Source organism: Pelodiscus sinensis, chromosome 12, assembly GCF_049634645.1.
Source record: "Pelodiscus sinensis isolate JC-2024 chromosome 12, ASM4963464v1, whole genome shotgun sequence".
In the NCBI taxonomy this organism is placed as follows: Eukaryota; Metazoa; Chordata; order Testudines; family Trionychidae; genus Pelodiscus; species Pelodiscus sinensis.
In genome coordinates this window covers 16,529,503-16,546,940 of record NC_134722.1, presented here as the reverse complement: position 1 = coordinate 16,546,940, position 17,438 = coordinate 16,529,503, and positions in this window count along the sequence as shown.

Genomic DNA, 17,438 nt, shown 5'->3' with positions numbered 1-17,438 from the left:
TAAGGGCCTGATCCTGGGAAGTGTCAAAGTGAACTGTTCAGGACCTCACAGGAAATGTCTTTTAATCCCCATGTACTATAGACTTGCTTCTGCTTTCATTGAAGTCAGGAGGAGTAGACAGTGTCACTGTAGATAAAGAGAAACATAAAGATAAATATGTGGTTGTAGGAAGGAAGAAGTCTATCAACAGAGGAGAATACCAATCAAAGCTTCAATTCCCCCTACTATTTATAACAAAGATATAGGCAAATTATAAAAACAGGAAACTGAAAACTCCAGATCTGTTCTCATTGTAAAATATGATAGTAAATTAATTCATTCTTAGACATATGAGTTGTAAAAATCAGCATTCATCCCAGATATTTCATTTGTTTAATGTTAAAGGTTCATTTTTGTTGATTCTTTCTTCATTATAAAATGTTTCTTCTGTTCACTTTATAAAACTTTCTTCTAACTATTTGCACAGTTTTAGGTCATCATTGCACATTGCAGATACATCTTCTCCCTGGTGAACTTGATTATAACATTCACTAATAGTCAGCTTGTACTAAAGTATTCAACGCTGTTTTCTTAGTAAATCCTATTTTAAAAATTGTTGAAGGTTATTATTGATTGGTTATTGTTTGCACCCCTCCTCCCCTTGTGAAATCAGCATTCTAGTTCGTGGCTTTTATTACAGCAACCCACTTTCTGTTACAATCTACTTCTCTTTCGTATACTGTTGGAACAAATCATTCCCATATTACACCAACACTTGTGTAGGGACATAAAAACAAGTCACTGACTTCTTTAAGGGTAGCGTTGTCCTGTGTCTCCAGGAACAGCAGTTTAACACCAACTGTTCAGCCTTTGCCCTGTAGTACTCTCATTAAAAGGCTGCACTCTTAGGAATCATATGAAATATATGACAATGTTAATGAGGATTAGGCATCAGTATGAGTCATAGGTGCTGGCTTTCTCCAGGTGGAGAGGAGGTGCAGGGTCATCACTCCCCTGCTCTGCTCCAGATCCACCTCCAGCCATCTCCTTCCCTCAAATCCCCACCCCCGTTCCACCTCTTTCCACCCTTACTCCTAAGCATATCTCATCCCCACTCCTCCCTTTTCCAGAGCCTCCTGCACACTGAGAAACAAGTGATTGCAACTGGTAGAAGGTGCTGGGAAGGAGGGGAAACAGTTAATTGGAGGGGTCACCACTTGGCTATAGAGGAAGCAGAGCTGGCTGCTACTGGGTGCTAAGCAGGCTGGTTACCACTAGGTGCTAAGCACCCACTAATTTTTTTTTTCTGTGGGTGCTCCTGAATCAGCATCTATAGGATGGGTATTAAAATATCTCTCAGCCATTCAGAACAGCTGCCTGAACAGATTTCTTCAGTTCTCCTGCTTTCACGCTGAACATAATGGCAATGTTCCCTTTGACTTCATTGGGAGCAGGATAATGTACATTTTGTTCTTAATCTGTTCGTTCTCATTCAAAGCTGACCACTATACAGATCCTTTTTCTTGTCACTTACAATTTGTGCAAGGAAACCTGGTGATATTCATTTTCTCTGGATATCTTTGATAAGTCTCATGTTTTACTTTACTGACACTTTAAAAGTACTCTGTGCTTATGTCAGTGCACACTACAGTAAAAACAAGACAGATAAAGGTTGCAATATTTTTCTTGTCTGTCTACTAGGCTATTTATGAATGCATTCTAAGGCAGACAGTTTCAAGAGGTGTGTGTCAGTCTTAATTGTACCACTGCCAATGGCATCAACTAGTCCTAGAAAAACATAGATTAAAAAAAACCCCGCAATCATGATGAATACAGAAGTGTTCTACTCCATGAAAACTGTGTGTAGGGTCCTATATTTTTGTTGTTGCCTGTAATAGCTGACAACATAATTAATGTTTAAGCGGATTAGGGAGCTACATACAGACATCCTTCACTGTTTTAGGTGGTAGCGATTCCCAGGCCTGCCAATGGACGGGTAGTGGTGTCAAAGGGGGCAATTGCCCCAGTGCTCAAGGATTCAAAAGGGCCTTTGGCTCCCAGCTGCTGTTACTACATGGCATGTTCCAGCTGGCTCGAGGGAAGATGGGGGGATGCCATACTGCCAAGGCAGCACTGGAGGCTTCCTGTCCCAACTTCACCCCTTCCATCTGAGGCCCTGGCCCTTCTAGGAGCATGGAGCCCCTATAAACACACCTTGCCCAGGGACTCAGCAATCCTGTAAGCTCCTTTGGTGATTCCAAAAACTCAAACAGAAGAAATTTAAAAAAATCCATAACTTAGGTCTGGAGTAAATTAGGAAGGAGAATAAATTAAAATCTGCTTTTCCCCCAAAAGTATCTTGCTTTGAAATGTAGCACATAGAATCTAATTTTGCCGACTTTATTCTAAGTGAATTTATTGGAATAACTGACTCAGGACCCTGCCTATGTTCAACCTACAGTTTCATTTCACAGCAATCTCCCCTTGCCATCTTCCATACAGATACACTGAAAAATGCAGAGCATCTCTCAAGGGCTATGTCTAGACTGGCATGATTTTCCACAAATGCTTTTAAGGGAAAAGTTTTCCGTTAAAAGCATTTGCGGAAAAGCATGTCTAGATTGGCACAGACGCTTTTCCGCAAAAGCACTTTTTGTGGAAAAGCATCCGTGCCAATCTAGACGTGCTTTTCCGCAAAAACAAATCTGAGCTGTCTACACTGGCCCTTTTGTGCAAAAGCTTTGCGCAAAAGGACTTTTGCCCGAATGGGAGCAGCATAGTATTTCCACAAGAAGCACTGATTTCAGACAGTAGGAAGTCAGTGTTCTTGCAGAAATTCAAGCGGCCAGTGTAGACAGCTGGCAAGTTTTTCCGCAAAAGCAGCTGCTTTTGTGGAAAAACTTGCCAGTCTAGACACAGCCAAGTTGTACTGAGTATGCTCAATTCCTAAATTCAATGAGAGTTGTGCTTAGTACTTCACAGGATCATGCCCAGAAATCCTTAAATACTAAGACCAAGGTCTTCAATTTTTCTTGTACTATTCTTAGAGATCATTGTTTTTCTAGTTACAACAAAGATTTATGTCTATAAATACAGGGATTACTCTGAGACTCTAATACTAATTATAGCAAAAAATGTTCAAAGTAGTTTTTGTTTTTATTAGACACTTTTATATTGGATGTAAAAGTATAATTCTGTTCTTGTAGGTGATGAGAATACCTGCTATAACATAGGAAGTAAAGAAGAGTTCAATGTCTTACTTCTTTTCAGTTTGTTTGGAGTGGTTTTGGTGCAACAACAAATAGGAGGTTCCCTCCCCAAATAAAATTATAGCATTAGTCATTGGTAGGAGCATGAGGCCTTTAAATATGATGGGAATACACAACATACATGTGTAAGGTGGCCCTTCATACAGTCCTTTGCTGTTATTTCTCACAGCATCTGCAAAAACTGAGGGTTTCTGTTTTTAAATGAATTGCAGCAATCAAACTTTCGTAACACATCTATGTTTCAGTGCTGACTGATAGAAATAAATCACCAGTATAACCTTTTATTGAGATGACTAACAGGATTGGCATGACTAATTAAATACATAGTTGTAGTTACTTTTTATTAGAGGGAAGAGATTTTCATGAAAAAGATGAATAACATATTGTAGATGCAGCTCTAAAGGCTGAAGAACACTTTATTGTACCTGTGAGCAACACAGAAATGTGTGTACATATGGTAATTAGTGCTATATAAAACTTTTAATTTTGATGGAGAGCAGTGTATGTGCACTTGAGGCCACACAGTTGGGTAGCCTGCTGGTTTCCTACTCTTTTTCTCTTCTAGAGAAGGTGAAACATTAAAAAAAACCTAATGGTATTTTTCCTTATTTCTTCCCAAAGCAGACGCTGACAGCTTTCTGCAGCTGACAGCTGTTATGAAGGGGGAAAAAAAAACACATGTCAGTTATTCAATGTTAATGGACCCCTATGCCTGTGTAGAGCCCTGTTGAAATTAATGGGACTTGGGGGGGACTGAGATGTGCCCATGCAGAGTAATTTGCATGGTTTGTAAAATTCTCTCCCCATGGATTTTTTGTGCCCAATGTGCTAGGCTGTGACTATACATTAAAGGCTAAACCCAGAGGCATATTAATGGGAGTAGATATCTTTCCCTAATGAATTCAATGACAAGTAACCCACTGTTGTCTTCATTAAAAGGGGAATGAGAGAGAGTTCTGGGAGCTAGCACCTATTGGGAATCTGGCAATGGGTGGGTATAAGCCTGCCCGATGCTAAAGTCTATTTCCACCAGGCTAAGAAAAGAAATGATCAGACCCAGATCCCAACCAGTGCTTTTCAAAGGTTCTAGGGAGCCAGCAGATGCAGCCTAGAGAAACATAATAACAGAGCAACTTCCGATCCAGCATCCTCCTCCTAGTATAGTGGATAGTCACCTGGGCCAGCACCAGGAGGAGGTTGATGAAGTTTGGGGACTTTGTGGGACCATGGATAGGGTGTACATAAATCAAGGGTGGCGAAGTGTGGCCAGAACTGAAGGAGGTTCTATAGGAGCTGGAGAAAGGGCTGCAACCTGGCACACTTGATGTAAATGTGTCCTGGGGGGGGGGAGGGGAGGGAAGGAGTATCCCTCACACTGAAGATGGGGCAGTGTAAAGGAGGGGGTGAACCATGTATACACCCATGTTCACAGCTCCTTGAAGGAGCTGCCAGCTATTATCCCCGGTGAGTTGTGGGATCAGGGTGGAATACAGACCATCCAACTGGGGTCCCTTACCTTCCATAGATAGGAAATGATCCTACCAGTTGGTGTAAGGGTGTGATATGAGGTTGATGAAATGAAAGGTGTGGAATGTGAATAGCTGTACAGCTATTTCCTTGTCATGGACTGGAAGCAGACAAGCTGCAAGTCACACAGCCAACCTAGGGCATGTAAAGAGGACATCTTCCAGTTACTTATCATATAGCCTACACAACAGAATACTGTATACTTGAAGGCAGTAGGAATTCTGTGCATGATGGGATGGAAGCCACATCCCTGTTCACATTACTACTGGTTACAAAATGGAGGAATAATGTTAGCATATTTTTTTAAATTAAAACAGCTGGCTTCAATTACCCTTTTCAGCCAGGCAGTAGTGGCAGAGCTCTGATTTAGCCAGCAGCCTGTCACATGCCTCCCCATTTATGAACCACCAGGTTCAGGCCAGCTCCGGCCCTCTAGAGGGTCACTACCCCAATACCTCAGGGTATGTCTAGATTACATCCCTCTGATGACAGAGGGATGTAAATTAGACATAGCAACATTGCAAATGAAGCGGGGATTTAAATCTCCTGCGTTTCATTTGAATAAAAATGGACGTCGCGTTTTACAGAGTCAGCAGTTTGTTGGCAAAAAGCGGCTGTCAAGATGGGGATTGGGTGACAAAGAAAGCCTTTGTTGGCCGATCCTGTAAACCTTCCCCAGAAATGCTTCCCATCCTGCTATGTGCCCCACACCCATAATTCAAACTACCACTCTTCTTTCTCCTTCCAAGGTACACCTTGCCTTTCCTTGAGGCTCCTCTCTCTGTGGGAGGCTGGTCCCAGTCCCTACTTACCACCACTACTCCCACCCACTTTCACCTGAAGCTGCCCCTCACTTTCAGTGGCATGTGGGCTACTGGGTAGGAGGACGTCTTGTCCCCATGGACATATTCTAGCATCGCTTGTGATCCAGGGACCTTCCAATGTGGCCTCACCAGCCTCTTCCACACTAGTGAGTGGGCTGACATGAACTCCATTAGCCCACACAGGTCCTTTCTCCCCACCTACATTATGACAGTGGGTAGACTCCGCCTCTTACCAGGTCCTCCTGCCTGAGTCCACCACCCAAAGGCCCTTTCATACCCACAGTGCATACTGTCTGAGCAGTCCTGCTTCCTATGCCCTGCCCTCCCATACTGACAGCAGTGCTGCTCCCCCATCTAGGTGCTCCTTGGGGTGCCTCCTTCTCTGGGCATTTCTCAGAAAGGGGCTCCTGCAGCTTCCTCCCCAGATCCTTGTCCCTGTCGGGTCGGCTTCTCTCCAGGAAACTTCTGCTTTGAGTTATTCTTCCGCCATCCTGACCACTGTTTCAGACTGGGTGCCTGACCCACACACAGATATTCTCTGGCAGAGCTCACAGAAGCTGCTCAAGGACAAGCATGTCCATGATTTCCTGCACCATTCATTGCTGCTGTCCATTGGGCTGACCAAAACTTCTGGTCTTGCTGTTTGACAAGCCACTGCAGGCTCTCCTCCATCTCTAGTCCACAACCACATTTGCTGGCACTGAATCCCACTTGTGACACCACATGTGGCACAGTCCTCACCTAGGCCCCTCACCCTGGGATCACTTCTTCAGTCACAAATCAACCAGAGACCATTTCTTGTAAATCGCCCATGCTTTTTATTGTCTGTGCCAATTTCCCACCACCTTCTGCTTACAAAGCAATGTTTGTCATACCTACAGCAAACTTAGCTAACCTTTCCTTCTGGCTGGGATCTATTCAGCAACTCTCTTGCTTCTCCCCTTCCTTTTCCTCTCCACTGCCTCTCTGGAAGCCTTATCTATCCCCCTGCCTAATGAGTTCCAGAGCTGTTTCCCATTAGCTCCTCAGGCATGAGCTTGCTCAGCTGCCCTCAATTGCCCTTTTCAGCGAGGCTGTAGTGGTAGCACTCTGGCTTAGCCAACAGCCAACAGCCTGTCACACTACTTCAACTAAAGTTGAAGTAGGAATAGCTTAACGTAGATATCCCACATTCAAGGACTGGAGTTCCTAGAAAACTCTAAAAACAATGAGTAGTCTTGTGGCACCTTAGATATTAACAAAAATATATAGTATCATGAGCTTTCATCAAATGAGTGGGAGTGGAAATAACAGAATCTAAGATATGTGTCTGACCCTTGTGCATGCGCCTTGTCAGGGCGGGAAAGCCTGCCTGTTCTTATGATCCCAGGAGCTATGCCAGCAGGAGCTTAGTGCTCCTTGTAGGTTCAACCAAGCCAGAAAGGTCCAGGGGGGAGGAGCCAGACTAAGCATGCACGCTGATCCTCCAGGATTGGGGGTTTGTCTCAAGGCTAACAACCCTAACCTAGAAAAAGCTTTTGTTATGAAAATGGCAACAAAGAATTCTTTCTCAACTGTGTGTGACAGCCTTCCAGACTCACTTACAGTGACTCGTATGACTGCCAGTGGTGAAAGCAGAAATGAAGTTACTGACATGAAGATGGAAGCCCTGAGAGCCAAGATTAAGACCAGAATTGAGTTTTGGAATACGACCCAAGACAACATGGTGCCGGACTGTTGAAATAGAAATAAAGAGCATGAATCACACTCGGGGCACTATTGAGAGGCTGACCAGAGAAGACAGAAGTGGAGGACTTTTGTTGCTGCCCTGTATGCCAGTGGGTGTGAAGGGCAATGATGATGATGAAGATAGGTGTAACAGAAAAAGAAGTATCTGTCAATTGTCAGACCTGAGTTAATGAAGCTAATTAAGTAGACTGGATGTGCCCCATTCACACCTTTTGAGTTTTGCAAACTCTTTCTCTCTTACCTGGTCTCCAGGGGTTGCCTTTTTACCAACCCAGAAGATTTTCATTTCAACATCCTACATTGAACCCCACCACAACCACCACCTGGGGATAGAAACCAGTCAGTAGAATCAGGTCCTCAGATGGGAGAGGCAGAAAAGGATGTGATTCAATTTGTGCAGCACTGCGGCCTAGTGAGGGGAGGTGTGACAGTTCAGGTGACACCTAGAGCCCTTAGCCCTTGTCCCTTAGGACTGAGGCCCTGCCCCCTTCTGGATGTCCCACAGCAACCCCTCTCCCACACACACACACACATATCATCCTGGGTCCAGTGAAGTCTGTCACTAGCTCTGAGTAGGAGTCAGCATGGACTCATATGACACTTCATAGCAAATACTCCTACACTGTCCCTTTAAGAACCAATAAATAGACCAACTGTAGCTTTTCCCCCTTTCCTGCTTTTCCTTGACAGTTCCTGCTAGAATTAATATTTTGTAGTCACATCTTAAACACAGTAATAATCAAACCTATGGACATAATATCCATAAAATATTATAGGGTCTCCCCACATCCTTTACATACATAACCATTCATTTAGGAGACTTTGAGAGCATTGACAGAAATAAGCCAGGAATTGTCCAGACACTCATACTAGTGAGCAGTTTGGACTTACAAATCATAACAATCCAAGGCCCCAGTCCAAAGCCCATTGAAGTAAATGCAAATTTTTTGCTTGGTGGTCTTTATTGTGCAAAAGTATTCACAAATCTCTCTCAATATATTTATTATTGGATCCGCTCTGCTTTCTGAAGCATATCTGGTCCTTAGACACTGCTGCGGGGGATGAGTACACCAAAGGATTCTCCCTGTTGTGCCTGCTCTCTGTTGTCATTTCCAGATAAGAAGTTATTCCACTCCTATCTGTCTTCCAGCAAGATGAGCCATTACCTTGTGAAAGACGGTTTGTTTTTGTGCCCTGTTGAAATGGTCCTGATTTCCCAAGCTTCATTCCTAGCTGAAGACATGATGTGTAAGGAATGATTTGTGTGTCTCTGTTCCACAGAGGCTAGTTTCTCATAGTAGTAATACATTATTGTTGAAGTAATTTGTTCTTCTGTTAGTTTAAAGCATTACCAAAAGGAGATTGTTTATATCTGGTGACTTATTATTGATGTAAATATTGCAACCAGCTGGTATGTCAAGCAGCACGTTGTTAATCTTTTTTTTTTAAATGTTTCCATAGACTCTGGAACTGTATTATGGCTGAAGACATTCTACCTACAGATGAGAGAGGCAACCATCATGCCTTCTGGATCCTCAGATGGGATTTTAGGCAGGAGCAGAAATTGCTACGGTACATCTTTTAAATGTGGGCAACATCTGTTTTCTCTAGGAGAGGACCCAGGCCTCAGACCAATGTGGAAGTCAGATAAAAGCACGACCAGCATAATTCCCCATGCATCTTGCTCTCAATGAAAGTATGTAGTAGAGACATATCTGCTCAGGTTCATAAAAGAAGAGGAGAAAGGCACTGCCTGTGTGATCTTCTGTATGTGTATTTACACGTGTGCAGCCAAAGAGTCATGTGGGTGGGAGAGATCCATAGTTAATATTTAGGCACCATTGGAATCAATGACAAAACTTTCCTTATTTTCAATGAGGCTAGAATTTTCCCCTAGAAAAGTACATATGCTGAGCTGCTGTTGATTAATTTCACTTGCTCGTTTCATGCTTTTTGCTTCATTAAACAGTAATGTAACATACTCTGGGTTGGGAGGTGAGTTACTACAAAGTGCCCTCTCCTCTCATATAGCAGGGAAAATCAGAGGTTCTGTTTAAGTGTATAACAAAGAACCATGAAACTAGTCACAGTTTTCAGAAAAGCTTCTGGAAACAATATGCAAAATGCCTTCTTGCATGCTTTTCTAGTCAATCTGGCCATGGGTAGAACTAAAGAAAAGAACAGAGAATTTTAATTTGGAATAGTCTCTGATTGTTATCCTTAACAAGGAGCTTCTTAACAAGGATTTGAAATCTAGAACCCTCTGTTCATTGGTTGAGCCTTAGCCAGGGAGTGGTGCTGTCAGGAAGGCCAGGGCTTTATAAAGCCCATGAGTAAGTGACCAGGGGCAGCTAACAGGAAGTTTTGAGAGGGAGTTTGGAAAGGGGTGAGGTACACTTGCCATTTTTTAAACTAAACTAAACTAAAAACAAAACTTCCTGATTTAAATAAAAACCCTGTCAATATCCTAAGTAGCTGCAGGAGAGAATGCAGGCTGATGCCCAGCAGCAGAGTGGGGTTTATCCTGTTTATTGCCTCCAATGTAGCATGTATGATTACCTGCCCTGTGAGTGGGTGGCATGTGTGTGCATTTGGTGCAAGGATCTCCTGGCCCTCAGAGACTGGATGGGCTTTGGAGGCCAGTGTGGCTGAACTGGAGGAGCTAAGGGAGACTGAGAGATACATAGATGAGGCTTTCTGGGACACTGTAGAACTGTCCTATCTCTGGTCAGACAGCCCTTGTGCTGTTAAAGAGGATGAAAGGCTCAGGGAAGGAGAACATTCAACTGGAGCAGAGGGAAATGATCCCATAGTTGGGATCATTGGGATGTTATGGTATCCTCTTGCATTGACGATACATCTCCAGGAGAAGGAACTCCAGTCATTAGGAAAAGGCAAGTGTTAGTAATGGGGGATTCGATCCTTAGAAACATAAATAGCTGGGTTTGTAATGACCGAGAGAACTGTATGGTGACTTGCCTGTCTGGTGCAAAGGTTGCGAATCCATATGTGTAATGCTGGGGAGGAGTCAGTGGTCATGGTACATGTTGGTACCAATGACATAGGGAAGGGTAGGAGAGAGGTTCTGGAGGCCAAATTTAGGCTGATAGGAAAGAGATTGCAATCTAGGATCTCTACGGTAGCATTCTCTGAAATGCTTCCCGTTCCACGTGCAGTGCCAGATAGTCAGGCAGAGTTTCAGAGTCTCAATTCATGGATGAGATGATGGTGTAGATGGGAGGGGTTTAGATTTATTAGGAACTGGAGAAACTTTTGGGATAGTGGGAGCCTATATAGGAAGCATGGGCTCCACTTAAACCAAAATGTAACCAGACTGCTGGCACTTAACATTAAAAAGATTGTAGAAACGTTTTTAAACTAAGGGTGGGGGAAAGCCAACAGGTGTGGAGGAGCATATGGATTGGACAGAGACATCTATTAGGGAAAGCTCTATTAACAGAGATGCTCTATGTTCTAGTCAGGAGGAGAAGATGGAAATATGGGTTGGATAAGATGAGACAGTCAAATTAAAAAGTCTAACGCATCAAAAAATGGCAGACATAAATAGTGACAAATTATTAAAGTGCTTATACACAAATGCTAGAAGTCTAAATAGTAAAATGGGTGAACTAGAGTGCCTAGTTTTAAAGGAGGATATTGATATAATAGGCATCATGGAAACTTGGTGGAATGAGGACAATCAATGGGACACAGTCATATCAGGGTACAAAATATATCGAAATAACAGAACAGGTCATGCTGGTGGAGGAGAGGATTTATAAGTGAAAGAAAATGTAGAATCAAATGAAGTAAAAATCTTAAATAAGCCAAAATGTTCCAAAGAGTCTCTATGGATAGTAATTCCATGCACCAATAGTAAGAATATAGCAGTAGGGATATGTTATAGACCACCTGATCAGGACAGTGATAGTGATCATGAAATGCTAAGGGAGATTAGAGAGGCTATCAAATAAAAAAAAAATAAAAATAAAAAAAACTCGATAATAGTGACGGATTTCAACTATCCCCATATTGACTGGGTACACGTCATCTCAGGATGGGATGCAAAGATAAAATTTATTGATATGCTAAATGACTGCTTCTTGCAGCAGCTGGTTCTGGAACCCACAAGGGGAGAGGTTATTCTTGATTTAGTCCTAAGTGGAGTGCAGGATCAGGTTCAAGAGGTAAATATAACTGGACTGCTTGGAAATAGTGACCATAATATAATAAAATGTAACATCCCTGTGATGAGAAAAACACCTCAGCAGCCCAACACTGTGGCATTTATTTTCAGAAAGGGGAAATAAAAGTAAAATCTATGCAAGCTGCATGGGAACTTTTCAAAGACACCATAATAGAGGCCCAACTTAAATGTATACTTCAACTTAAAAAACACAGTAAGAGAACCAAAAAAGTGCCACCGTGGCTTAACAACCAGGTAAAAGAAGCAGTGACAGATACAAAGACATCTTTTAAAAGTGGAAGTCATATCCTAGTGAGGAAAATAGAAAGAACCATAAAATTAGTCAAAGTAGGTGTAAAAATATAATAAGAAAAGCCAAAAAGGAGTTTGAAGAACAGCTAGCCAAAAACTCAAAAAGTAATAGTAAAATATTTTTTAAGTATATCACAAGCAAGAAGCTGGCTAAACAACCAGTGCGACCCTTGGAAGATCGAGATGCTAAAGGAGTACTCAACGATGATAAAGTCATTGGGGAGAAGCTAAATGAATTCTTTGCTTCAGTCTTCATAGCTGAGAATATTGGGCAGGTTTCCAAATCTGAGCCATTCTTTTTTGGTAACAAATCTGAGGAATTGTCCAAGACTGAGGTGTCATTAGAGGAGGTTTTGGAACAAAATGATAAACTTAACAGTAACAGGTCACTGGGACCAGATGGCATTCACCCAAGAATTCTGAAAGAACTCAAATGAGAAATTGCGGAACTATTAGCTGTGTTTTATAACCTATCCTTTAAATTGGCTTCTTTGACATCTGTCTGCCTCAATTCCACCTACACTTTCAGTTGGATATATTACAGTTAAAATAATACCACAAATAAAAAAAACCATTATATATTGTTACTGTGAATTATTGCAGTTAGGTTTCAACTGAAATGGAGATTCATTTGAGTAGTATATGAGGTAAAAAGTCATGCTTTTAAAGTTATTTGAAAAGTCAATTATTAGTTTTTATAGATTACTATGAAAAATAGAAAATTGTCCAGTTGAAGTTATTTTAAATTTATAAAGTGATGTATTTAAATAGGAAATATGCCAGAATATTTCATGTGCTTGTTTCTTGTAGTTATTTAGCAGGTTAGCATTTGTGTACTGTACTAATAAAAACCAGACATAGTGAAATTCACTAATTCCCTTGCTAGCATATGCTGCACAGCTAGTGAGAGGTTGCTGTATTTCTATTCTTTTCACAAATAATATCCATTCTGAATATTTATCCACCAACAACTCATTTGCTTATTGTGTTCACAGCAAGTAGAACACTGCTGGTTACTATCATTGCCATGTTCAACATAATTAGCAGTAGTGGAACTCAAATCACAAGCTCTCTAAAGCAGCAGCAGGAGTTAGTTTCCATTGAAGGTCAGATCGGCCTCTTTTTTCCCTCAGATTGGAAGAACACCAGACACTCCAAACAGTGTTGTTGCTTTACATGGCTTTTGAAAAAAGTTCCATGCAAAATTGCATGCATTTGATGCTTAATTTCTATTTGAGATCACTGTAATAAAATAACACATGCAGCTTGTTAACCATTTTTATGCATGAATTAACTAGCTTTTAACAGGCTATGGTAAGTACACATGTAAGATATACATTTAAAATCTATACCTTTTCATATGCAGTTGCATAACCTGTATACCTGAAAATGTTGCCTGAAAACAATAATGCATTTGAATTAATCTGTTACTTTTTCAGCTAATTTAAGCCGAGAATCTCAGTTGAAGTTAGTAAGTAGAGATCCCTGTGAATGAGTAAAGCTAGGCCAATTTGTACCATCTGGGGCTTAGTTGCCTTATTGGAGCTTAAACTGTGACTGAAGGAAGCTATACTTGCATTGGGTATTTCTCTAATCCAAGTATCTTCCAAACAGTGAGTATCACAATGCTGTAAGTGATTATTTTAAAGAGTCAAAATAGAGTTTCTAGAGGGACATCCTGGAGATAGCAACACAATGTCATTACATCCAGAAGCAACATTTTCTTCAGTGAGAGAAAAGATGACAGCCTTCTATTGTTAGCACCAGTGTGGGAATTTCAGATATGTAGTCTTAGGGGGTGAATTTTTGAAGTTGGAGGGTCAGTCAGGTGAAAAAATGCCCGATAATCCCTAATTAACTTATGTCAATGCCATTTGTTAATTTTCTAGTAAGGTACATACTGACTTGGAGGCAGTATACTGTGAAAAGAGTCTGTGTTATAAATGACAGTAAATGGCTTTTATAATTTCATTTCAGCTGAAAAAATGGGATGCTAAAGAGCTCTGTTACTGAGCTTTGTTAAGTGCTCTTCTTGTGATATTTCTTCTTCTTTATGTTTTAATTAAAAAATATATTTGTTTAGATGCCCAAAGAAAACACAGTAGGCAACATTTCAGAAATAAGAACTGAAGTTGGGGTTAGCTGTGCCACAGAATTTTATCACCCAGAATGTGGTAGAGCCTGCTAGTGAATGTTATGATTTATGTTTCTGCTCGGTGTTTGTGTTTAGAACCAAACTGACTTTTCTAGTAATTTGTTGAGACTAAAATGATCTCCACTTGATTCTTTGTAATTAGCTCCCCTTAATTCTGTCTCATAATGCTGTTTTTTACAAGAAACATTTGCCTGGTTTCTTCCTCCCCACCCTGCAAAATTTCTCATCAGTGCCCTTAATTGCCTAATGACATCACTAGTTCTTGTTGTTGTAGACTTTCACACATTCCTGTATGTAGCATGGCTCATAAAGCCTAATGAGAATAAGTTCATTAAATTAATCCCAATAATTAACAAACTTGCTGCCTGTTTCTCAGATGTCTAATTTGTGACACAATCTTGGCAACCAGTTCTAACTATGGAAGCAGGGAATGCATCCAAAAAGCCTCTTTAAGAGAAGAGGAAGATTCATCTTTGTTAGAATGTCCTCAAATTTATAATTCATTGCTGATCTCTATTAATGGAGAGTCTTCAGTAAAAAAAGTTGACCAAAGAGGACACAGTTCACAAAAGCAATTTTTCTTTTCCAGCATAGCTGGGGTTCAGAAAGCCTGCATCAATTTGACCTCATCTCCTTTTAAGCCTGAGGGCATGATGCATATACTTTGTTGAGGAGCACGTGTATATGGACTTGGAGCTCAATGCTGCAGGAAGTCCTGTTCAAGGAGGAATTGCTAGACTTCCTAAATGCACTGTACCTTCTGAAAATTCAGGTATAACAGCTGGATTGGTTTTGTGTTATGGTCCTGGAACCTCTGACACTTCATATTTTAATAAATGATTCCAAACTATAAAAGAAGGTTGAAGTTTTCTGGGGGAAAAAAAAGTATTACAATTCTCCTCTAATTCCTACCTCTCCTTGCTTCCCACCAGTTAGATCTATTGTGCAAGAGTGTGATCTTGCATGCATTTTTTTCTACCAGTATAATTGCATCAACTTTAATGGAATTATTTATATCAATGTAACTATGTGAGCAATCAAGACCCTTTTTATTATTATTATTATTATTATTATTGACAAAGGACTGAATTCAACTGTACTTCTTAGACATAATTGATCTCCTTGTTCAAAATAACAACAAATATCTACTTCTTCCCCTTCCCCCCTCACACACACATACAGACATCTTCACATGAACATTTTTGAAATGGTACAATGCCTCCACTTTGTTTTTAATTGGGAATGTAACCAAGGAGGGTCATCCTGCCATAAAGTCTGTTGTTGTATTTCTCTTCTCCCTAAGCTGATTGTTCCACAACTCAGCAAAGACTGTTCTTATAAAATTGTTGACCCAGCTTTGTAGATTTGGAACCTCTGAAATACTTTGGTTAAGCATCCAAACTTTACAATGCTTATCTGATCTCAATCCAAATTTGTGACCTTTGCTGTTACTCCTATCACTGTTACTAAAGACAACAGTAGACCGCATGGCTGTTTTTACATTATTATAATCAGTAGGGGAGCCTATTAATAATGTATGGGATTATGCAATCCACATTTATCCTGGGTGTGGTGCTTTGTCCTCCTCTGTAGCACCAAGATCACTTAAAGGCTACGTCTACATTGGCAAGATTTTGCGCAAATACTTTTAACACAAGAGTTTTTGCATTCAAGTATTTGTGCAAGAGAGCTTCTACACTGGCATGTGCTTTTGTGCAAGAGATGTGCTTTTGCGCAAAAGCATCTGTGCCAGTGTAGATGCTCTCTTGCACAAGAAAGCTCCGATGGCCATTTTAGCCATCGGTCTTTCTTGCACAAGAAATTCATGTTGACTGTCTACACTGGCCTCTTGCGCAAGAACAGTTGCACAAGAGGGCTTTTTCCTGAGTGGGAGCATCATAGTTCTTGTGCAAGAAGCACTTAATTCACACATTAGAATGTCAGTGTTCTTGCGCAAGAACTCCCCATCAGTGTAGACAGGCAGCATATTTTTGTGCAAAAGTAGGTTCTTTTGCGCAAAATCATGCCAATGTAGACACAGCCTTAAGCTTTAGCAAACTCAATCACTTAGTTAAGAGGCATGGATTCTTTTAGTGTGTGATAAGTTCTAGAGATCCCAGGTTTAATTCTGCCTGGCCCCAACCAGGGTCAATCAATATTGCAAATGTGGGGCTTGTCTAGGATATCAATTGGGAAGTCTCTGAAATTCAGGATGTACTTTTTCAGCTAGGGGAAATATGGAGCCCACACATGTCCTGGGCATTGTGTGCTGCACTTTTAGTGGCACCAAGATCTCTTAGGGCTTATCTAACCTATGAAGAAGGTCGACCCTATGGAGTATAGATGCTGCAGTGGCTTGGCTTAAGGTAAATTCAATCTGGCTATGCAATCTGTCTGGACTAGTGTAGATCAGGCCTTGGACATTAGTAAGGCAGCTTCAGGTTTAGCTAAGAGCCAAGTGGCTTTTAGCTCCTGCAATAGAGGCTTATGCATTTAGCTCTGGAAGTCACAAGTTTGAGCCTGATGTTGCACTTAGATGCCAGCAGTGCTCAGAGGTTACAATTAGGATTGAGGCCCCATTTTCTAGGAACTGTACAAAACATTTGAAAACAATCAGGACCTGAAATAGCAGGATATAGTCAAATATTTTTCTTTATGAAATGCTGCAATTGTTAAAGAACTACTAGTAGATGAAGTGCCAAGTAAACTCATGGGCCCCTCAAGTCCGTTAATGATGACAAACTTCATAGGCCTCTTGGCGGAGTTGGATGTCATAGACAAGTTCAGAAAGGTATCTATGAAATAGGGACAGAAAGTAGAAGACACAGAAGGGACATGAGAAACTGACCAGCAGACTGATAAGGCTGACCTCATTGAGACAGAAGATAATGAAAAATGAAATTGGAGAGAGAGGATAGAGAGTGGCAGAGTTGTAAAGGGACTGAGATGGTATTGAACAACTTGAACTTGATCTGATGGCATGGGGAGTCCATGGAAAGATTCAAACAGTAAGTAGTGATGCAATGGGAATAACTTATGTGGACAGGTAGACTTTATAAAACTATATATTGTACATATAGTAATCATTACAATGACACCTTATGTAACTTTTCTCTATTAAGATTTAGATTTCAGGAGAGAAAAGGGTGTTAGCCCAGTTACAAGCTAAGAAGTTTACTGTAATTGCATAAATCTGAATTCGCTCTTATTTTGCTAACTGACATGTTTTTGACTGGCTTTGCTGTACTCACTGTTTTTTGTATTGTATATGGATTTTAAATAGAAATATCAATAAACCGGTAACATCTTTTAAAGATGTTTCATCCTGTGAATATCTTGCAACTTCCTCAAAGGGAGCTTTCTATCTCAATTTTTGAAAATTTCAGGAATCACAGAAAAACTGTCCGCTATGCAAAATATTGATTTTTTTTTTAATTGCTGACTTAAGTGAGGCTTTT